Source organism: Perissodus microlepis, chromosome 23, assembly GCF_051167445.1.
Source record: "Perissodus microlepis isolate ML-2025 ecotype Zambia chromosome 23, ASM5116744v1, whole genome shotgun sequence".
Lineage (NCBI taxonomy): Eukaryota > Metazoa > Chordata > Actinopteri > Cichliformes > Cichlidae > Perissodus > Perissodus microlepis.
Genome location: NC_140482.1, coordinates 1,520,805 through 1,541,893, shown reverse-complemented (window position 1 = coordinate 1,541,893; position 21,089 = coordinate 1,520,805). Strand labels below are relative to the sequence as shown.

The 21,089-nt window shown below is 46.2% G+C and overlaps 21 non-coding genes and 3 pseudogenes across 21 annotated transcripts; 12 read left to right on the top strand and 12 right to left on the bottom strand.

The window, feature by feature from the left end:
- Positions 1–4,677: 4,677 nt before the first annotated feature.
- On the bottom strand, positions 4,678–4,796 carry LOC146360694 (5S ribosomal RNA). Its single transcript, XR_014799567.1, has one exon. It is a non-coding gene; the product is annotated as a 5S ribosomal RNA (ribosomal RNA).
- A 360-nt stretch (positions 4,797–5,156) lies between these two features.
- Positions 5,157–5,275, top strand: LOC146360693 (5S ribosomal RNA). Its single transcript, XR_014799620.1, has one exon. It is a non-coding gene; the product is annotated as a 5S ribosomal RNA (ribosomal RNA).
- An 843-nt stretch (positions 5,276–6,118) lies between these two features.
- LOC146360692 (5S ribosomal RNA) lies at positions 6,119–6,237 on the bottom strand. Its single transcript, XR_014799562.1, has one exon. It is a non-coding gene; the product is annotated as a 5S ribosomal RNA (ribosomal RNA).
- Positions 6,238–6,597: 360 nt separating this feature from the next.
- On the top strand, positions 6,598–6,716 carry LOC146360691 (5S ribosomal RNA). Its single transcript, XR_014799544.1, has one exon. It is a non-coding gene; the product is annotated as a 5S ribosomal RNA (ribosomal RNA).
- An 840-nt stretch (positions 6,717–7,556) lies between these two features.
- LOC146360690 (5S ribosomal RNA) lies at positions 7,557–7,674 on the bottom strand. Its single transcript, XR_014799570.1, has one exon. It is a non-coding gene; the product is annotated as a 5S ribosomal RNA (ribosomal RNA).
- Positions 7,675–8,034: 360 nt separating this feature from the next.
- Positions 8,035–8,153, top strand: LOC146360689 (5S ribosomal RNA). Its single transcript, XR_014799601.1, has one exon. It is a non-coding gene; the product is annotated as a 5S ribosomal RNA (ribosomal RNA).
- Positions 8,154–8,988: 835 nt separating this feature from the next.
- On the bottom strand, positions 8,989–9,107 carry LOC146360688 (5S ribosomal RNA). The gene has a single exon (XR_014799552.1). It is a non-coding gene; the product is annotated as a 5S ribosomal RNA (ribosomal RNA).
- A 360-nt stretch (positions 9,108–9,467) lies between these two features.
- On the top strand, positions 9,468–9,586 carry LOC146360687 (5S ribosomal RNA). Its single transcript, XR_014799623.1, has one exon. It is a non-coding gene; the product is annotated as a 5S ribosomal RNA (ribosomal RNA).
- Positions 9,587–10,430: 844 nt separating this feature from the next.
- LOC146360686 (5S ribosomal RNA) lies at positions 10,431–10,549 on the bottom strand. Its single transcript, XR_014799561.1, has one exon. It is a non-coding gene; the product is annotated as a 5S ribosomal RNA (ribosomal RNA).
- Positions 10,550–10,909: 360 nt separating this feature from the next.
- On the top strand, positions 10,910–11,028 carry LOC146360685 (5S ribosomal RNA). The gene has a single exon (XR_014799622.1). It is a non-coding gene; the product is annotated as a 5S ribosomal RNA (ribosomal RNA).
- Positions 11,029–11,864: 836 nt separating this feature from the next.
- LOC146360684 (5S ribosomal RNA) lies at positions 11,865–11,983 on the bottom strand (annotated as a pseudogene).
- Positions 11,984–12,343: 360 nt separating this feature from the next.
- On the top strand, positions 12,344–12,462 carry LOC146360683 (5S ribosomal RNA). Its single transcript, XR_014799600.1, has one exon. It is a non-coding gene; the product is annotated as a 5S ribosomal RNA (ribosomal RNA).
- Positions 12,463–13,305: 843 nt separating this feature from the next.
- LOC146360682 (5S ribosomal RNA) lies at positions 13,306–13,424 on the bottom strand. Its single transcript, XR_014799546.1, has one exon. It is a non-coding gene; the product is annotated as a 5S ribosomal RNA (ribosomal RNA).
- Positions 13,425–13,784: 360 nt separating this feature from the next.
- LOC146360681 (5S ribosomal RNA) lies at positions 13,785–13,903 on the top strand. The gene has a single exon (XR_014799599.1). It is a non-coding gene; the product is annotated as a 5S ribosomal RNA (ribosomal RNA).
- Positions 13,904–14,746: 843 nt separating this feature from the next.
- Positions 14,747–14,865, bottom strand: LOC146360680 (5S ribosomal RNA; annotated as a pseudogene).
- A 360-nt stretch (positions 14,866–15,225) lies between these two features.
- On the top strand, positions 15,226–15,344 carry LOC146360679 (5S ribosomal RNA). The gene has a single exon (XR_014799598.1). It is a non-coding gene; the product is annotated as a 5S ribosomal RNA (ribosomal RNA).
- An 836-nt stretch (positions 15,345–16,180) lies between these two features.
- LOC146360678 (5S ribosomal RNA) lies at positions 16,181–16,299 on the bottom strand. Its single transcript, XR_014799545.1, has one exon. It is a non-coding gene; the product is annotated as a 5S ribosomal RNA (ribosomal RNA).
- Positions 16,300–16,659: 360 nt separating this feature from the next.
- Positions 16,660–16,778, top strand: LOC146360677 (5S ribosomal RNA). Its single transcript, XR_014799597.1, has one exon. It is a non-coding gene; the product is annotated as a 5S ribosomal RNA (ribosomal RNA).
- Positions 16,779–17,621: 843 nt separating this feature from the next.
- On the bottom strand, positions 17,622–17,740 carry LOC146360676 (5S ribosomal RNA). The gene has a single exon (XR_014799554.1). It is a non-coding gene; the product is annotated as a 5S ribosomal RNA (ribosomal RNA).
- Positions 17,741–18,100: 360 nt separating this feature from the next.
- On the top strand, positions 18,101–18,219 carry LOC146360675 (5S ribosomal RNA). The gene has a single exon (XR_014799596.1). It is a non-coding gene; the product is annotated as a 5S ribosomal RNA (ribosomal RNA).
- An 838-nt stretch (positions 18,220–19,057) lies between these two features.
- LOC146360674 (5S ribosomal RNA) lies at positions 19,058–19,176 on the bottom strand. The gene has a single exon (XR_014799566.1). It is a non-coding gene; the product is annotated as a 5S ribosomal RNA (ribosomal RNA).
- Positions 19,177–19,536: 360 nt separating this feature from the next.
- Positions 19,537–19,655, top strand: LOC146360673 (5S ribosomal RNA). Its single transcript, XR_014799619.1, has one exon. It is a non-coding gene; the product is annotated as a 5S ribosomal RNA (ribosomal RNA).
- Positions 19,656–20,491: 836 nt separating this feature from the next.
- Positions 20,492–20,610, bottom strand: LOC146360672 (5S ribosomal RNA; annotated as a pseudogene).
- A 360-nt stretch (positions 20,611–20,970) lies between these two features.
- Positions 20,971–21,089, top strand: LOC146360671 (5S ribosomal RNA). Its single transcript, XR_014799542.1, has one exon. It is a non-coding gene; the product is annotated as a 5S ribosomal RNA (ribosomal RNA).

The window sequence follows — 21,089 nt, the reverse complement described above, 5'->3', positions numbered from 1 at the left end:
TAACTCCCGCATCCGATCTATGAGTGTCTTAGCCTCCTCTGCAGATTGGAGACTATGCAAACAGTTATCGACGTAGAAGGCCCTCTCCACCATGTCCAAGATATCTTCATTACCCTGGCTGTTGTCCCTGACATGTCTTTGGAGGGCATAGGTGGCACAACAAGGACTGCACGTTGTACCAAAAGGCAGAACCTGCCACTCGTACACGCTTGGCTCCTCATCCTTCCTCATAGACCTCCATAGGAAGCGGAGCAGAGGTTTGTCCTCGGGCAGCAACCGAATTTGGTGGAACATTGCCTTGATGTCACCACTTATGGCCACAGTATGCTTCCTGAAGCGGAGGAGGACCCCAAGCAGTGAAGGTCCCAGAATTGGACCTGGAAGCAACTGGCTGTTGAGGCTTAGCCCGTTGTATTGGTATGAGCAGTTGAATACAAGTCTAGCCTTGTTGTTGTGGTGAACTACATGGTGGGGTAGATACCATGACTCGCCCGAACAATCCACCTTCTCAGGTGATAGTTTCTCAACATAGCCTACCACCTCCAGTTTATGCACTTCCTGACAATAGGTTTCAGCCTGCCCTGGGTCTCTCGCTATCTGACGTTCAGTACTCCGTAGCTGTGGTAGCAAGGTCAGCCTGGGTGCCCAGAGGCGAGGACTGTCTTTGCGACGGAGGAGGGGCGTTGCATATCTCGTCGCTCCCTCCACCTGCATCCTGGTTGTGCGCAGCTCAAGAGCTTCAAGTGCTTTCTGATCTTCCTTAGAACGTGTCGCGGTCTTCACATTTGTGTATGGGAGTACATCCACCTTCCACAATCGCTCTACATGTTGAAGGAGATCATTGCTTGTGGTCCCAGTAAAGAGACACTGTTGCTCTTCCACAGCGAACTGGGCTAAGTTAGCTGGACCCTGCAGAGCCCATCCAAGGCGGGTACAGACTGCCAATGGACCCCCAGGAGGGCCAGACCGTACAGGCTTCGTTGGGACAAGCAGATGAGGGAAGTCTGAGCCAATAAGGACTAAAGGCTGCACCCTGTCGACAGGGGAAAGTGGGAGTCCCTGCAGGTGTGCATATTTTTGCATGAGTGCCTTAACCGGATAACTGTGTTTGGAGAGGCCCAGTTTGTCAGCAGTGAAGGCATGATGGATGTGGTATCTCACCTTAGGATCATGGGCAGGGGAAATCTCAAAGGAGACCGAGGCCCCTTGCAGGTGAATCACATCCTGACGAACAGTTCTTAATGGAAGTGTCTCGGCTTCCTTCCCTAGATTGAGGTGCTGCACGGCTGGTGGTAGGATGATGGATCGTTCAGAACCATCATCTAGTACAGCAAAGGTCTCTAATGAATACTCAGCATTGTACAGATACACCTTCACAACCTTTAGCAGGACCTTATGAGGACGGTTTGGGTGATCAATGTAGATGGTGGACGTATCTGGGGCAGTGCCAACCATCAGGACTTTCCTGGGCTCCTGTTGGCAAACCTCATGCAGCACTGTAAGATGTTGCTGTTTGCACACTTTACAGGGTGCCTTCAGGGTGCACACATCAGGTGCGTGATTCCGTCCACAACGCCAACAACCTTTATCTTTCATCCACTCTGCAATTTGGGTGGTGGACAGTGTCTTAAATTTGGGGCAAAGATTAAGGTAGTGCTCACGGTTGTCACAGTATGGACAGTAAGGTTTTGGCTTAATCTTCCCTTTAATGGGAGGTGTCCAATGACCTGGTTCCAGCTGAGCTCCATCCCCCTTCCTGTTGTCTGTGTTGTAATACACAGTGGAAGGATATCTTTGGCTTTTCCTGCCTTTCTGACCTTGTTTGGTCTGATCCTGAAACATGTCAGCTGCCCTACTGGATATGCGCTTGGCCTGCGACTTCACTTGGAGCCAGGCCGAAAAATCTGGCAGGGTATATGTCTTGTCAGTTCCAGTTCTCAGTATCCCACGACTGAGGCTGTACTCAACAAACCCATCTCTGTAGCTTGCTGGGAGCTTACTCAGTAACTTATTGACATGAGAGCCACATCGCAGTTCGTAGCCGTTTTCACCTTCCAGTGATCGAAGCATACCTACTAAAGCCTGCACATCCAGAGCAAAATTGTCGAAGGCTTCTGGGTCCCCCACCCGGATTTGGGGAGAGTTCAGGATAGATCCAAGTTCACTCTGTACGAGCTGACGAGGTTGACCATATTTGTCTTGGAGAGCCTGGAGTGCTGTAGTATATGGCAGGGGATCATGCATATATGCTTGTGCTAGTTTGTAAGCACTTGGTAGTTTTAACTGCTCCAGAAGGATTTGATATTTGAACTGCTCTGTGAGATGAGTATGGCTGCCAAGCAGACTGTCCAGAGCCATCTTAAGAAGTGCAAAATCACTTTCCTTACCACTGGCGAAAGAAGGTAGTGCTGGCTTGGGGATCCCATACGAGCTGGCAATTAGCAGTTCCATCAAGTTGTTGCCATTGCTGTCAGTAGGTGGCAACGGTATCTCTGACTGTAAAGACGGCGCCGTGGGCCCACAGCCAGCTGGTCCGACTTTATCCCGCAGGCGGGACTGTAAATCAGGAAGCGGTAGAAACTGATTAGGTGTTGAGTATGGCACTGGAGGAAGCCATCCCTGATGTTTCACCTTTCCAGGAGGCTGTGATTGTCGGTTAGGGATATTAGAGCTGTCCTCTGCTGCAGGTTGGAGAGTCTGAGTCGAGTAGGTAATAGGGGGGTGATTTCCACCTAGCTGCTGACCATACTGATGACCAGCTGAGGGAGTATCCATAGTGGGACTGGTATGTTGCGTTGGACACCCATGGAGAGGTTCAGATACTGGCTCCAGGTCAGCCGAGGAGCTGGTGGGATGTAAGGGCTGCGTATCTGGTACTGATGCATCCACTGGCAAGATCGAAGGTGGGAAAGCATTCGCATTGCTGGTCATATTACGTCGCTGTCCGTTATGTGCTGGCTGCTCTGACAGATTCACTTGGGAGTTTACACCACTGCTGTAAGCCTGAAGCCCCGAGTCATACTCACAGTTATTTAAAGGTCTAGGTGGTGGCAGCCCATCTTCCTGATCACGAAGAAAAGCAGCAATGAGGGAAGCTTTCTTTAGCTCCATCTCCTTCTCTTTGAGTCGACGCTGCATTGATAGACGTCTGATAATAGATTCTCTGGTGTTGTGAGCAGTACGTGCCTCTTCGTCTAATTGACGTCATTGCCTTTCTTGCTGCATGTATAGTTCTTCCTTCTTACTGAGGGCTTCCCGGGCCTGAGCATCCAAGATTAAACACTGTTCCTCAGCTAGGCTCTCTTCCATCATCTGCCGCTGCAATTCTGCTAGCTCCATGCCCTTCATCTTCTCTTCCAACATCGCTGTCTGCAAATCAGTTAGCCCTGCGATGATAGAGCCTCCCGAAGGTGAGTGACCACTAGCCTGGGATCTAGGTTTGCTGCATTGAGAACCTGAGGCATGTGATCGTGAAGAGGTCGAGCGCTGCTTGGCAGAGCGCTGATCTATAGCCATCCCTGCCTCTGCACCTGCTGTTGGTTTATCAGTGGATGTACCTGATTTGGGTTGGTATTCAACTTCATAATCATCAAAGTAAGCCGGGTGATGTCTCTCTCGCTGAGTTTTCCGTCGCACGGATATGTCAGGGATATCCTGGTGCTTAAACTCCATGTCGTCCTCAGTGTAGCTATCATCCGGCTCGAAGGACCACTTGTTAGAGAGTTATCTCTGGGATGCTGGGATGATAGCTCCCTCAGGACTTAAACTCCGGTCAGAGAGTGAGGCACAGAGAGTGATGTCCGGATATACTTTAATGGAAGTCAACAGCAGCTCAACAGTACAGCAGTGGGCATACTTAACAAATGTGGGAGGGGTGGACAGACGTGTGGTTCTGAATAACAAGAAACAAGGAGAAACAATTTTCACATGTAAATATAACAATCGTCACTTCCCAACATCATGCCAATATAATGAACTGTAACACAAATAATCAGCTGAATGCTCTGACATAAGAAAGTCCCACAATCCCATTTGAACAGGCAGGAAACAAGAATATCTGCATATCTCAGACAACAGAAAAGACCTAATGCCCCCAAATTAGGAAAGGTCAGCAATTACATGGTCTTCAGTGCCCTCTAGTGGCTAAATAACACGACTGCGGTACACAGATCCAACCCGCAACAAATGCTACGGTGGTAAGTCACATGCCTCTACCAATCTCGATAAATCTCCTAGCATAAACCACCTGTAATTAACGTCAAAGTACAACCCGTGCTATAAGTGGAAATAGACTCGTAGAACTGGAGGGATTTTGACTCACATTTGCACAGGAACGCACACGGCTGGAGATCGCTATTCCCCCACACTCATGAAGAAAAACATGCCTAGTGCTCCTCCGACTCGTGATACGGCAGGACCGTCGTAAAAGCATGTGACGTCATCACCGCAGCAAACAGTAAGAAAAAAGTGGAACTTATCGGCAGAAATTAACGTTCCACTTATAGCGATGCGATTGAAATATAAGGAGGCTTTCGGACAGTAACGCTTGAAGAATTTGACATTACTACATCAGTGGAAGAGCTCTTTGCGCAAGACTCATTAACCATCCTATTCGAAAATGAGCTTAAAGAGTGCCTCAGATCCGTTTCAACTGTCATTTGTGTGTTGAAGTGCAAAGGCTTACGGCACCTGGTGTTCCCAGGCGGTCTCCCATCCAAGTACTGACCAGGCCAGACCCAGCTTGGCTTCCGAGATCAGACGAGATCGGGCGTGTTCAGGGTGGTGTGGCCGTAAGCGAGGGACTGCTTCACAAACAGCCTTTTTATACATGCTGTGATGACACAGTCACGCTTACGTTTTTTTAATGTCCTGTATATACGTTGAATTGTCCAAACCACAAAAATGTTGGACTTCCAAATGGTCCTAACACACTGTGTGCTCTCTGTCACTTTAACACTGTGCTGTGAGAAACTAACATGTGTTATTATGGTGACGTTACCGCGGGAAAAGCATTTTTGCAGCTCAGTGTTGAAGCTGCAGTTCGCAACAAAGGTTTGCATGTTTTCGCTGTAACATGTGAAGCTTAGCACAATACTATATTTTAAACTGTGTGACATTTGCCAAGTATAAAAGGTCTTTTATTGCGGGCCTCCCTCGCTTACGGCCATACCACCCTGAACACGCCTGATCTCGTCTGATCTCGGAAGCTAAGCAGGGTCGGGCCTGGTCAGTACTTGGATGGGAGACCGCCTGGGAATACCAGGTGCTGTAAGCTTTTGCACTTCCACACACAAACTGCAGAGGGCGCCGCTGCTCACTCAGTGGAGGCAGCGTCAGGAAAAGCTTCATGACAACGCTCCTCATTGCATTTCGCTTTTGTGCAAAACAAAACAAAAAAACAACAAGAACGAAATATTTAGGAAATACACAAACTTATTTATTCTGTAAATGTAGAAAATGTCTGTGGCTAGTCCGTCTGGGCTCAGTAGAGAGGAACTTGTTAACCTTGTAGTGTGCACCGGGCGCAGTGTCAACCTGACACCCATGTGCAACCAGTTTTAACTCTTATTGGCTGCCGACTGCAGTCCCGAAGAATACTGAATAAATGCGCATCAGTGTGCTACCCTGAGCAGGGAACACGATATCATGGAGTTTCTAACATGGAGCAAGGTGAAGGTGACGCTACTATGCAGGACCGCCCCTGCTTAGCTTCAGAGATCAGATGAGAACAGGCTGGTATGGCCGTAAGCGAGAGGCTTCCTCGAGAACGGGGTTCATGTAGATACTGTAACCCATTTATTGGGATTTAAAAAACAATTTAGAGTGAAGGATATTGATTAGTTTCTACTTTTTTTAATAGCTGCACATGACAGCACAGTTATAATGCATACTTAATGCTGCAATATTCACGTCATAAACAATTGTGAGTGTTTGCACAAAAACATCTACAGGTGCTCTGTGCACGTACGGTGATATTGATGTAACGCTTGAAGAATTTGACATTACTACATCAGTGGAAGAGCTCTTTGCGCAAGACTCACTAACCATCCTATTCGAAAATGAGCTTAAAGAGTGCCTCAGATCCGTTTCAACTGTCATTTGTGTGTTGAAGTGCAAAGGCTTACGGCACCTGGTGTTCCCAGGCGGTCTCCCATCCAAGTACTGACCAGGCCCGACCCAGCTTGGCTTCCGAGATCAGACGAGATCTGGCGTGTTCAGGGTGGTGTGGCCGTAAGCGAGGGACTGCTTCACAAACAGCCTTTTTATACATGCTGTGATGACACAGTCACGCTTACGTTTTTTTAATGTCCTGTATATGCGTTGAATTGTCCAAACCACAAAAATGTTGGACTTCCAAATGGTCCTAACACACTGTGTGCTCTCTGTCACTTTAACACTGTGCTGTGAGAAACTAACATGTGTTATTATGGTGACGTTACCGCGGGAAAAGCATTTTTACAGCTCAGTGTTGAAGCTGCAGTTCGCAACAAAGGTTTGCATGTTTTCGCTGTAACATGTGAAGCTTAGCACAATACTATATTTTAAAGTGTGTGACATTTGCCAAGTATAAAAGGTCTTTTATTGCGGGCTTCCCTCGCTTACGGCCATACCACCCTGAACACGCCCGATCTCGTCTGATCTCGGAAGCTAAGCAGGGTCTGGCCTGGTCAGTACTTGGATGGGAGACCGCCTGGGAATACCAGGTGCTGTAAGCTTTTGCACTTCCACACACAAACTGCAGAGGGCGCCGCTGCTCACTCAGTGGAGGCAGCTTCATGACAACGCTCCTCATTGCATTTCGCTTTTGTGCAAAACAAAACAAAAAAACAACAAGAACGAAATATTTAGGAAATACACAAACTTATTTATTCTGTAAATGTAGAAAATGTCTGTGGCTAGTCCGTCTGGGCTCAGTAGAGAGGAACTTGTTAACCTTGTAGCGTGCAGCGGGCGCAGTGTCAACCTGACACCCATGTGCAACCAGTTTTAACTCTTATTGGCTGCCGACTGCAGTCCCGAAGAATACTGAATAAATGCGCATCAGTGTGCTACCCTGAGCAGGGAACACGATATCATGGAGTTTCTAACATGGAGCAAGGTGAAGGTGACGCTACTATGCAGGACCGCCCCTGCTTAGCTTCAGAGATCAGATGAGAACAGGCGTGGTATGGCCGTAAGCGAGAGGCTTCCTCGAGAACGGGGTTCATGTAGATACTGTAACCCATTTATTGGGATTTAAAAAACAATTTAGAGTGAAGGATATTGATTAGTTTCTACTTTTTTTAATAGCTGCACATGACAGCACAGTTATAATGCATACTTAATGCTGCAATATTCACGTCATAAACAATTGTGAGTGTTTGCACAAAAACATCTACAGGTGCTCTGTGCACGTACGGTGATATTGATGTAACGCTTGAAGAATTTGACATTACTACATCAGTGGAAGAGCTCTTTGCGCAAGACTCACTAACCATCCTATTCGAAAATGAGCTTAAAGAGTGCCTCAGATCCGTTTCAACATTTAAACTGTCATTTGTGTGTTGAAGTGCAAAGGCTTACGGCACCTGGTGTTCCAGGCGGTCTCCCATCCAAGTACTGACCAGGCCCGACCCAGCTTGGCTTCCGAGATCAGACGAGATCGGGCGTGTTCAGGGTGGTGTGGCCGTAAGCGAGGGACTGCTTCACAAACAGCCTTTTTATACATGCTGTGATGACACAGTCACGCTTACGTTTTTTTAATGTCCTGTATATACGTTGAATTGTCCAAACCACAAAAATGTTGGACTTCCAAATGGTCCTAACACACTGTGTCCTCTCTGTCACTTTAACACTGTGCTGTGAGAAACTAACATGTGTTATTATGGTGACGTTACCGCGGGAAAAGCATTTTTACAGCTCAGTGTTGAAGCTGCAGTTCGCAACAAAGGTTTGCATGTTTTCGCTGTAACATGTGAAGCTTAGCACAATACTATATTTTAAACTGTGTGACATTTGCCAAGTATAAAAGGTCTTTTATTGCGGGCTTCCCTCGCTTACGGCCATACCACCCTGAACACGCCCGATCTCGTCTGATCTCGGAAGCTAAGCAGGGTCGGGCCTGGTCAGTACTTGGATGGGAGACCGCCTGGGAATACCAGGTGCTGTAAGCTTTTGCACTTCCACACACAAACTGCAGAGGGCGCCGCTGCTCACTCAGTGGAGGCAGCTTCAGGAAAAGCTTCATGACAACGCTCCTCATTGCATTTCGCTTTTGTGCAAAACAAAACAAAAAAACAACAAGAACGAAATATTTAGGAAATACACAAACTTATTTATTCTGTAAATGTAGAAAATGTCTGTGGCTAGTCCGTCTGGGCTCAGTAGAGAGGAACTTGTTAACCTTGTAGCGGGCGCAGTGTCAACCTGACACCCATGTGCAACCAGTTTTAACTCTTATTGGCTGCCGACTGCAGTCCCGAAGAATACTGAATAAATGCGCATCAGTGTGCTACCCTGAGCAGGGAACACGATATCATGGAGTTTCTAACATGGAGCAAGGTGAAGGTGACGCTACTATGCAGGACCGCCCCTGCTTAGCTTCAGAGATCAGATGAGAACAGGCTGGTATGGCCGTAAGCGAGAGGCTTCCTCGAGAACAGGTTCATGTAGATACTGAAACCCATTTATTGGGATTTAAAAAACAATTTAGAGTGAAGGATATTGATTAGTTTCTACTTTTTTTAATAGCTGCACATGACAGCACAGTTATAATGCATACTTAATGCTGCAATATTCACGCCATAAACAATTGTGAGTGTTTGCACAAAAACATCTACAGGTGCTCTGTGCATGTACGGTGATATTGATGTAACGCTTGAAGAATTTGACATTACTACATCAGTGGAAGAGCTCTTTGCGCAAGACTCACTAACCATCCTATTCGAAAATGAGCTTAAAGAGAGCCTCAGATCCGTTTCAACCGTCATTTGTGTGTTGAAGTGCAAAGGCTTACGGCACCTGGTGTTCCCAGGCGGTCTCCCATCCAAGTACTGACCAGGCCCGACCCAGCTTGGCTTCCAAGATCAGACGAGATCGGGCGTGTTCAGGGTGGTGTGGCCGTAAGCGAGGGACTGCTTCACAAACAGCCTTTTTATACATGCTGTGATGACACAGTCACGCTTACGTTTTTTTAATGTCCTGTATATACGTTGAATTGTCCAAACCACAAAAATGTTGGACTTCCAAATGGTCCTAACACACTGTGTGCTCTCTGTCACTTTAACACTGTGCTGTGAGATACTAACATGTGTTATTATGGTGACGTTACCGCGGGAAAAGCATTTTTACAGCTCAGTGTTGAAGCTGCAGTTCGCAACAAAGGTTTGCATGTTTTCGCTGTAACATGTGAAGCTTAGCACAATACTATATTTTAAACTGTGTGACATTTGCCAAGTATAAAAGGTCTTTTATTGCGGGCTTCCCTCGCTTACGGCCATACCACCCTGAACACGCCCGATCTCGTCTGATCTTGGAAGCTAAGCAGGGTCGGGCCTGGTCAGTACTTGGATGGGAGACCGCCTGGGAATACCAGGTGCTGTAAGCTTTTGCACTTCCACACACAAACTGCAGAGGGCGCCGCTGCTCACTCAGTGGAGGCAGCGTCAGGAAAAGCTTCATGACAACGCTCCTCATTGCATTTCGCTTTTGTGCAAAACAAAACAAAAAAACAACAAGAACGAAATATTTAGGAAATACACAAACTTATTTATTCTGTAAATGTAGAAAATGTCTGTGGCTAGTCCGTCTGGGCTCAGTAGAGAGGAACTTGTTAACCTTGTAGCGTGCAGCGGGCGCAGTGTCAACCTGACACCCATGTGCAACCAGTTTTAACTCTTCTTGGCTGCCGACTGCAGTCCCGAAGAATACTGAATAAATGCGCATCAGTGTGCTACCCTGAGCAGGGAACACGATATCATGGAGTTTCTAACATGGAGCAAGGTGAAGGTGACGCTACTATGCAGGACCGCCCCTGCTTAGCTTCAGAGATCAGATGAGAACAGGCGTGGTATGGCCGTAAGCGAGAGGCTTCCTCGAGAACGGGGTTCATGTAGATACTGTAACCCATTTATTGGGATTTAAAAAACAATTTAGAGTGAAGGATATTGATTAGTTTCTACTTTTTTTAATAGCTGCACATGACAGCACAGTTATAATGCATACTTAATGCTGCAATATTCACGTCATAAACAATTGTGAGTGTTTGCACAAAAACATCTACAGGTGCTCTGTGCACGTACAGTGATATTGATGTAACGCTTGAAGAATTTGACATTACTACATCAGTGGAAGAGCTCTTTGCGCAAGACTCACTAACCATCCTATTCGAAAATGAGCTTAAAGAGTGCCTCAGATCCGTTTCAACTGTCATTTGTGTGTTGAAGTGCAAAGGCTTACGGCACCTGGTGTTCCCAGGCGGTCTCCCATCCAAGTACTGACCAGGCCCGACCCAGCTTGGCTTCTGAGATCAGACGAGATCGGGCGTGTTCAGGGTGGTGTGGCCGTAAGCGAGGGACTGCTTCACAAACAGCCTTTTTATACATGCTGTGATGACACAGTCACGCTTACGTTTTTTTAATGTCCTGTATATACGTTGAATTGTCCAAACCACAAAAATGTTGGACTTCCAAATGGTCCTAACACACTGTGTGCTCTCTGTCACTTTAACACTGTGCTGTGAGAAACTAACATGTGTTATTATGGTGACGTTACCGCGGGAAAAGCATTTTTACAGCTCAGTGTTGAAGCTGCAGTTCGCAACAAAGGTTTGCATGTTTTCGCTGTAACATGTGAAGCTTAGCACAATACTATATTTTAAAGTGTGTGACATTTGCCAAGTATAAAAGGTCTTTTATTGCGGGCTTCCCTCGCTTACGGCCATACCACCCTGAACACGCCCGATCTCGTCTGATCTTGGAAGCTAAGCAGGGTCGGGCCTGGTCAGTACTTGGATGGGAGACCGCCTGGGAATACCAGGTGCTGTAAGCTTTTGCACTTCCACGCACAAACTGCAGAGGGCGCCGCTGCTCACTCAGTGGAGGCAGCTTCAGGAAAAGCTTCATGACAACGCTCCTCATTGCATTTCGCTTTTGTGCAAAACAAAACGAAAAAACAACAAGAACGAAATATTTAGGAAATACACAAACTTATTTATTCTGTAAATGTAGAAAATGTCTGTGGCTAGTCCGTCTGGGCTCAGTAGAGAGGAACTTGTTAACCTTGTAGCGGGCGCAGTGTCAACCTGACACCCATGTGCAACCAGTTTTAACTCTTATTGGCTGCCGACTGCAGTCCCGAAGAATACTGAATAAATGCGCATCAGTGTGCTACCCTGAGCAGGGAACACGATATCATGGAGTTTCTAACATGGAGCAAGGTGAAGGTGACGCTACTATGCAGGACCGCCCCTGCTTAGCTTCAGAGATCAGATGAGAACAGGCTGGTATGGCCGTAAGCGAGAGGCTTCCTCGAGAACGGGGTTCATGTAGATACTGTAACCCATTTATTGGGATTTAAAAAACAATTTAGAGTGAAGGATATTGATTAGTTTCTACTTTTTTTAATAGCTGCACATGACAGCACAGTTATAATGCATACTTAATGCTGCAATATTCACGTCATAAACAATTGTGAGTGTTTGCACAAAAACATCTACAGGTGCTCTGTGCACGTACAGTGATATTGATGTAACGCTTGAAGAATTTGACATTACTACATCAGTGGAAGAGCTCTTTGCGCAAGACTCACTAACCATCCTATTCGAAAATGAGCTTAAAGAGTGCCTCAGATCCGTTTCAACTGTCATTTGTGTGTTGAAGTGCAAAGGCTTACGGCACCTGGTGTTCCCAGGCGGTCTCCCATCCAAGTACTGACCAGGCCAGACCCAGCTTGGCTTCCGAGATCAGACGAGATCGGGCGTGTTCAGGGTGGTGCGGCCGTAAGCGGGGGACTGCTTCACAAACAGCCTTTTTATACATGCTGTGATGACACAGTCATGCTTACGTTTTTTTAATGTCCTGTATATACGTTGAATTGTCCAAACCACAAAAATGTTGGACTTCCAAATGGTCCTAACACACTGTGTGCTCTCTGTCACTTTAACACTATGCTGTGAGATACTAACATGTGTTATTATGGTGACGTTACCGCGGGAAAAGCATTTTTACAGCTCAGTGTTGAAGCTGCAGTTCGCAACAAAGGTTTGCATGTTTTCGCTGTAACATGTGAAGCTTAGCACAATACTATATTTTAAAGTGTGTGACATTTGCCAAGTATAAAAGGTCTTTTATTGCGGGCTTCCCTCGCTTACGGCCATACCACCCTGAACACGCCCGATCTCGTCTGATCTCGGAAGCTAAGCAGGGTCGGGCCTGGTCAGTACTTGGATGGGAGACCGCCTGGGAATACCAGGTGCTGTAAGCTTTTGCACTTCCACACACAAACTGCAGAGGGCGCCGCTGCTCACTCAGTGGAGGCAGCTTCAGGAAAAGCTTCATGACAACGCTCCTCATTGCATTTCGCTTTTGTGCAAAACAAAACGAAAAAACAACAAGAACGAAATATTTAGGAAATACACAAACTTATTTATTCTGTAAATGTAGAAAATGTCTGTGGCTAGTCCGTCTGGGCTCAGTAGAGAGGAACTTGTTAACCTTGTAGCGTGCAGCGGGCGCAGTGTCAACCTGACACCCATGTGCAACCAGTTTTAACTCTTATTGGCTGCCGACTGCAGTCCCGAAGAATACTGAATAAATGCGCATCAGTGTGCTACCCTGAGCAGGGAACACGATATCATGGAGTTTCTAACATGGAGCAAGGTGAAGGTGACGCTACTATGCAGGACCGCCCCTGCTTAGCTTCAGAGATCAGATGAGAACAGGCTGGTATGGCCGTAAGCGAGAGGCTTCCTCGAGAACGGGGTTCATGTAGATACTGTAACCCATTTATTGGGATTTAAAAAACAATTTAGAGTGAAGGATATTGATTAGTTTCTACTTTTTTTAATAGCTGCACATGACAGCACAGTTATAATGCATACTTAACGCTGCAATATTCACGTCATAAACAATTGTGAGTGTTTGCACAAAAACATCTACAGGTGCTCTGTGCACGTACGGTGATATTGATGTAACGCTTGAAGAATTTGACATTACTACATCAGTGGAAGAGCTCTTTGCGCAAGACTCACTAACCATCCTATTCGAAAATGAGCTTAAAGAGTGCCTCAGATCCGTTTCACCTGTCATTTGTGTGTTGAAGTGCAAAGGCTTACGGCACCTGGTGTTCCCAGGCGGTCTCCCATCCAAGTACTGACCAGGCCCGACCCAGCTTGGCTTCCGAGATCAGACGAGATCGGGCGTGTTCAGGGCGGTGTGGCCGTAAGCGAGGGACTGCTTCACAAACAGCCTTTTTATACATGCTGTGATGACACAGTCACGCTTACGTTTTTTTAATGTCCTGTATATGCATTGAATTGTCCAAACCACAAAAATGTTGGACTTCCAAATGGTCCTAACACACTGTGTGCTCTCTGTCACTTTAACACTGTGCTGTGAGAAACTAACATGTGTTATTATGGTGACGTTACCGCGGGAAAAGCATTTTTACAGCTCAGTGTTGAAGCTGCAGTTCGCAACAAAGGTTTGCATGTTTTCGCTGTAACATGTGAAGCTTAGCACAATACTATATTTTAAAGTGTGTGACATTTGCCAAGTATAAAAGGTCTTTTATTGCGGGCTTCCCTCGCTTACGGCCATACCACCCTGAACACGCCCGATCTCGTCTGATCTCGGAAGCTAAGCAGGGTCGGGCCTGGTCAGTACTTGGATGGGAGACCGCCTGGGAATACCAGGTGCTGTAAGCTTTTGGACTTCCACACACAAACTGCAGAGGGCGCCGCTGCTCACTCAGTGGAGGCAGCTTCAGGAAAAGCTTCATGACAACGCTCCTCATTGCATTTCGCTTTTGTGCAAAACAAAACAAAAAAACAACAAGAACGAAATATTTAGGAAATACACAAACTTATTTATTCTGTAAATGTAGAAAATGTCTGTGGCTAGTCCGTCTGGGCTCAGTAGAGAGGAACTTGTTAACCTTGTAGCGTGCAGCGGGCGCAGTGTCAACCTGACACCCATGTGCAACCAGTTTTAACTCTTATTGGCTGCCGACTGCAGTCCCGAAGAATACTGAATAAATGCGCATCAGTGTGCTACCCTGAGCAGGGAACACGATATCATGGAGTTTCTAACATGGAGCAAGGTGAAGGTGACGCTACTATGCAGGACCGCCCCTGCTTAGCTTCAGAGATCAGATGAGAACAGGCTGGTATGGCCGTAAGCGAGAGGCTTCCTCGAGAACGGGGTTCATGTAGATACTGTAACCCATTTATTGGGATTTAAAAAACAATTTAGAGTGAAGGATATTGATTAGTTTCTACTTTTTTTAATAGCTGCACATGACAGCACAGTTATAATGCATACTTAATGCTGCAATATTCACGTCATAAACAATTGTGAGTGTTTGCACAAAAACATCTACAGGTGCTCTGTGCACGTACGGTGATATTGATGTAACGCTTGAAGAATTTGACATTACTACATCAGTGGAAGAGCTCTTTGCGCAAGACTCACTAACCATCCTATTCGAAAATGAGCTTAAAGAGTGCCTCAGATCCGTTTCAACTGTCATTTGTGTGTTGAAGTGCAAAGGCTTACGGCACCTGGTGTTCCCAGGCGGTCTCCCATCCAAGTACTGACCAGGCCCGACCCAGCTTGGCTTCTGAGATCAGACGAGATCGGGCGTGTTAAGGGTGGTGTGGCCGTAAGCGAGGGACTGCTTCACAAACAGCCTTTTTATACATGCTGTGATGACACAGTCACGCTTACGTTTTTTTAATGTCCTGTATATGCGTTGAATTGTCCAAACCACAAAAATGTTGGACTTCCAAATGGTCCTAACACACTGTGTGCTCTCTGTCACTTTAACACTGTGCTGTGAGAAAGTAACATGTGTTATTATGGTGACGTTACCGCGGGAAAAGCATTTTTACAGCTCAGTGTTGAAGCTGCAGTTCGCAACAAAGGTTTGCATGTTTTCGCTGTAACATGTGAAGCTTAGCACAATACTATATTTTAAAGTGTGTGACATTTGCCAAGTATAAAAGGTCTTTTATTGCGGGCTTCCCTCGCTTACGGCCATACCACCCTGAACACGCCCGATCTCGTCTGATCTCGGAAGCTAAGCAGGGTCGGGCCTGGTCAGTACTTGGATGGGAGACCGCCTGGGAATACCAGGTGCTGTAAGCTTTTGCACTTCCACACATAAACTGCAGAGGGCGCCGCTGCTCACTCAGTGGAGGCAGCTTCAGGAAAAGCTTCATGACAACGCTCCTCATTGCATTTCGCTTTTGTGCAAAACAAAACGAAAAAACAACAAGAACGAAATATTTAGGAAATACACAAACTTATTTATTCTGTAAATGTAGAAAATGTCTGTGGCTAGTCCGTCTGGGCTCAGTAGAGAGGAACTTGTTAACCTTGTAGCGGGCGCAGTGTCAACCTGACACCCATGTGCAACCAGTTTTAACTCTTATTGGCTGCCGACTGCAGTCCCGAAGAATACTGAATAAATGCGCATCAGTGTGCTACCCTGAGCAGGGAACACGATATCATGGAGTTTCTAACATGGAGCAAGGTGAAGGTGACGCTACTATGCAGGACCGCCCCTGCTTAGCTTCAGAGATCAGATGAGAACAGGCTGGTATGGCCGTAAGCGAGAGGCTTCCTCGAGAACGGGGTTCATGTAGATACTGTAACCCATTTATTGGGATTTAAAAAACAATTTAGAGTGAAGGATATTGATTAGTTTCTACTTTTTTTAATAGCTGCACATGACAGCACAGTTATAATGCATACTTAACGCTGCAATATTCACGTCATAAACAATTGTGAGTGTTTGCACAAAAACATCTACAGGTGCTCTGTGCACGTACGGTGATATTGATGTAACGCTTGAAGAATTTGACATTACTACATCAGTGGAAGAGCTCTTTGCGCAAGACTCACTAACCATCCTATTCGAAAATGAGCTTAAAGAGTGCCTCAGATCCGTTTCAACTGTCATTTGTGTGTTGAAGTGCAAAGGCTTACGGCACCTGGTGTTCCCAGGCGGTCTCCCATCCAAGTACTGACCAGGCCCGACCCAGCTTGGCTTCCGAGATCAGACGAGATCGGGCGTGTTCAGGGCGGTGTGGCCGTAAGCGAGGGACTGCTTCACAAACAGCCTTTTTATACATGCTGTGATGACACAGTCATGCTTACGTTTTTTTAATGTCCTGTATATACGTTGAATTGTCCAAACCACAAAAATGTTGGACTTCCAAATGGTCCTAACACACTGTGTGCTCTCTGTCACTTTAACACTGTGCTGTGAGAAACTAACATGTGTTATTATGGTGACGTTACCGCGGGAAAAGCATTTTTACAGCTCAGTGTTGAAGCTGCAGTTCGCAACAAAGGTTTGCATGTTTTCGCTGTAACATGTGAAGCTTAGCTCAATACTATATTTTAAAGTGTGTGACATTTGCCAAGTATAAAAGGTCTTTTATTGCGGGCTTCCCTCGCTTACGGCCATACCACCCTGAACACGCCCGATCTCGTCTGATCTCGGAAGCTAAGCAGGGTCGGGCCTGGTCAGTACTTGGATGGGAGACCGCCTGGGAATACCAGGTGCTGTAAGCTTTTGCACTTCCACACACAAACTGCAGAGGGCACCGCTGCTCACTCAGTGGAGGCAGCGTCATGAAAAGCTTCATGACAACGCTCCTCATTGCATTTCGCTTTTGTGCAAAACAAAACAAAAAAACAACAAGAACGAAATATTTAGGAAATACACAAACTTATTTATTCTGTAAATGTAGAAAATGTCTGTGGCTAGTCCGTCTGGGCTCAGTAGAGAGGAACTTGTTAACCTTGTAGCGTGCAGCGGGCGCAGTGTCAACCTGACACCCATGTGCAACCAGTTTTAACTCTTATTGGCTGCCGACTGCAGTCCCGAAGAATACTGAATAAATGCGCATCAGTGTGCTACCCTGAGCAGGGAACACGATATCATGGAGTTTCTAACATGGAGCAAGGTGAAGGTGACGCTACTATGCAGGACCGCCCCTGCTTAGCTTCAGAGATCAGATGAGAACAGGCTGGTATGGCCGTAAGCGAGAGGCTTCCTCGAGAACGGGGTTCATGTAGATACTGTAACCCATTTATTGGGATTTAAAAAACAATTTAGAGTGAAGGATATTGATTAGTTTCTACTTTTTTTAATAGCTGCACATGACAGCACAGTTATAATGATTACTTAACGCTGCAATATTCACGTCATAAACAATTGTGAGTGTTTGCACAAAAACATCTACAGGTGCTCTGTGCACGTACGGTGATATTGATGTAACGCTTGAAGAATTTGACATTACTACATCAGTGGAAGAGCTCTTTGCGCAAGACTCACTAACCATCCTATTCGAAAATGAGCTTAAAGAGTGCCTCAGATCCGTTTCAACTGTCATTTGTGTGTTGAAGTGCAAAGGCTTACGGCACCTGGTGTTCCCAGGCGGTCTCCCATCCAAGTACTGACCAGGCCCGACCCAGCTTGGCTTTCGAGATCAGACGAGATCGGGCGTGTTCAGGGCGGTGTGGCCGTAAGCGAGGGACTGCTTCACAAACAGCCTTTTTATACATGCTGTGATGACACAGTCACGCTTACGTTTTTTTAATGTCCTGTATATACGTTGAATTGTCCAAACCACAAAAATGTTGGACTTCCAAATGGTCCTAACACACTGTGTGCTCTCTGTCACTTTAACACTATGCTGTGAGATACTAACATGTGTTATTATGGTGACGTTACCGCGGGAAAAGCATTTTTACAGCTCAGTGTTGAAGCTGCAGTTCGCAACAAAGGTTTGCATGTTTTCGCTGTAACATGTGAAGCTTAGCACAATACTATATTTTAAAGTGTGTGACATTTGCCAAGTATAAAAGGTCTTTTATTGCGGGCTTCCCTCGCTTACGGCCATACCACCCTGAACACGCCCGATCTCGTCTGATCTCGGAAGCTAAGCAGGGTCGGGCCTGGTCAGTACTTGGATGGGAGACCGCCTGGGAATACCAGGTGCTGTAAGCTTTTGCACTTCCACACACAAACTGCAGAGGGCGCCGCTGCTCACTCAGTGGAGGCAGCTTCAGGAAAAGCTTCATGACAACGCTCCTCATTGCATTTCGCTTTTGTGCAAAACAAAAAAACAACAAGAACGAAATATTTAGGAAATACACAAACTTATTTATTCTGTAAATGTAGAAAATGTCTGTGGCTAGTCCGTCTGGGCTCAGTAGAGAGGAACTTGTTAACCTTGTAGCGTGCAGCGGGCGCAGTGTCAACCTGACACCCATGTGCAACCAGTTTTAACTCTTATTGGCTGCCGACTGCAGTCCCGAAGAATACTGAATAAATGCGCATCAGTGTGCTACCCTGAGCAGGGAACACGATATCATGGAGTTTCTAACATGGAGCAAGGTGAAGGTGACGCTACTATGCAGGACCGCCCCTGCTTAGCTTCAGAGATCAGATGAGAACAGGCTGGTATGGCCGTAAGCGAGAGGCTTCCTCGAGAACGGGGTTCATGTAGATACTGTAACCCATTTATTGGGATTTAAAAAACAATTTAGAGTGAAGGATATTGATTAGTTTCTACTTTTTTTAATAGCTGCACATGACAGCACAGTTATAATGCATACTTAATGCTGCAATATTCACGTCATAAACAATTGTGAGTGTTTGCACAAAAACATCTACAGGTGCTCTGTGCACGTACAGTGATATTGATGTAACGCTTGAAGAATTTGACATTACTACATCAGTGGAAGAGCTCTTTGCGCAAGACTCACTAACCATCCTATTCGAAAATGAGCTTAAAGAGTGCCTCAGATCCGTTTCAACTGTCATTTGTGTGTTGAAGTGCAAAGGCTTACGGCACCTGGTGTTCCCAGGCGGTCTCCCATCCAAGTACTGACCAGGCCAGACCCAGCTTGGCTTCCGAGATCAGACGAGATCGGGCGTGTTCAGGGTGGTGTGGCCGTAAGCGAGGGACTGCTTCACAAACAGCCTTTTTATACATGCTGTGATGACACAGTCATGCTTACGTTTTTTTAATGTCCTGTATATACGTTGAATTGTCCAAACCACAAAAATGTTGGACTTCCAAATGGTCCTAACACACTGTGTGCTCTCTGTCACTTTAACACTGTGCTGTGAGAAACTAACATGTGTTATTATGGTGACGTTACCGCGGGAAAAGCATTTTTACAGCTCAGTGTTGAAGCTGCAGTTCGCAACAAAGGTTTGCATGTTTTCGCTGTAACATGTGAAGCTTAGCTCAATACTATATTTTAAAGTGTGTGACATTTGCCAAGTATAAAAGGTCTTTTATTGCGGGCTTCCCTCGCTTACGGCTATACCACCCTGAACACGCCCGATCTCGTCTGATCTCGGAAGCTAAGCAGGGTCGGGCCTGGTCAGTACTTGGATGGGAGACCGCCTGGGAATACCAGGTGCTGTAAGCTTTTGCACTTCCACACACAAACTGCAGAGGGCTCCGCTGCTCACTCAGTGGAGGCAGCGTCAGGAAAAGCTTCATGACAACGCTCCTGATTGCATTTCGCTTTTGTGCAAAACAAAACAAAAAAACAACAAGAACGAAATATTTAGGAAATACACAAACTTATTTATTCTGTAAATGTAGAAAATGTCTGTGGCTAGTCCGTCTGGGCTCAGTAGAGAGGAACTTGTTAACCTTGTAGCGGGCGCAGTGTCAACCTGACACCCATGTGCAACCAGTTTTAACTCTTATTGGCTGCCGACTGCAGTCCCGAAGAATACTGAATAAATGCGCATCAGTGTGCTACCCTGAGCAGGGAACACGATATCATGGAGTTTCTAACATGGAGCAAGGTGAAGGTGACGCTACTATGCAGGACCGCCCCTGCTTAGCTTCAGAGATCAGATGAGAACAGGCTGGTATGGCCGTAAGCGAGAGGCTTCCTCGAGAACGGGGTTCATGTAGATACTGTAACCCATTTATTGGGATTTAAAAAACAATTTAGAGTGAAGGATATTGATTAGTTTCTACTTTTTTTAATAGCTGCACATGACAGCACAGTTATAATGATTACTTAACGCTGCAATATTCACGTCATAAACAATTGTGAGTGTTTGCACAAAAACATCTACAGGTGCTCTGTGCACGTACGGTGATATTGATGTAACGCTTGAAGAATTTGACATTACTACATCAGTGGAAGAGCTCTTTGCGCAAGACTCACTAACCATCCTATTCGAAAATGAGCTTAAAGAGTGCCTCAGATCCGTTTCAACTGTCATTTGTGTGTTGAAGTGCAAAGGCTTACGGCACCTGGTGTTCCCAGGCGGTCTCCCATCCAAGTACTGACCAGGCCAGACCCAGCTTGGCTTCCGAGATCAGACGAGATCGGGCGTGTTCAGGGTGGTGTGGCTGTAAGCGAGGGACTGCTTCACAAACAGCCTTTTTATACATGCTGTGATGACACAGTCACGCTTACGTTTTTTTAATGTCCTGTATATGCGTTGAATTGTCCAAACCACAAAAATGTTGGACTTCCAAATGGTCCTAACACACTGTGTGCTCTCTGTCACTTTAACACTGTGCTGTGAGAAACTAACATGTGTTATTATGGTGACGTTACCGCGGGAAAAGCATTTTTACAGCTCAGTGTTGAAGCTGCAGTTCGCAACAAAGGTTTGCATGTTTTCGCTGTAACATGTGAAGCTTAGCACAATACTATATTTTAAAGTGTGTGACATTTGCCAAGTATAAAAGGTCTTTTATTGCGGGCTTCCCTCGCTTACGGCCATACCACCCTGAACACGCCCGATCTCGTCTGATCTCGGAAGCTAAGCAGGGTCGGGCCTGGTCAGTACTTGGATGGGAGACCGCCTGGGAATACCAGGTGCTGTAATCT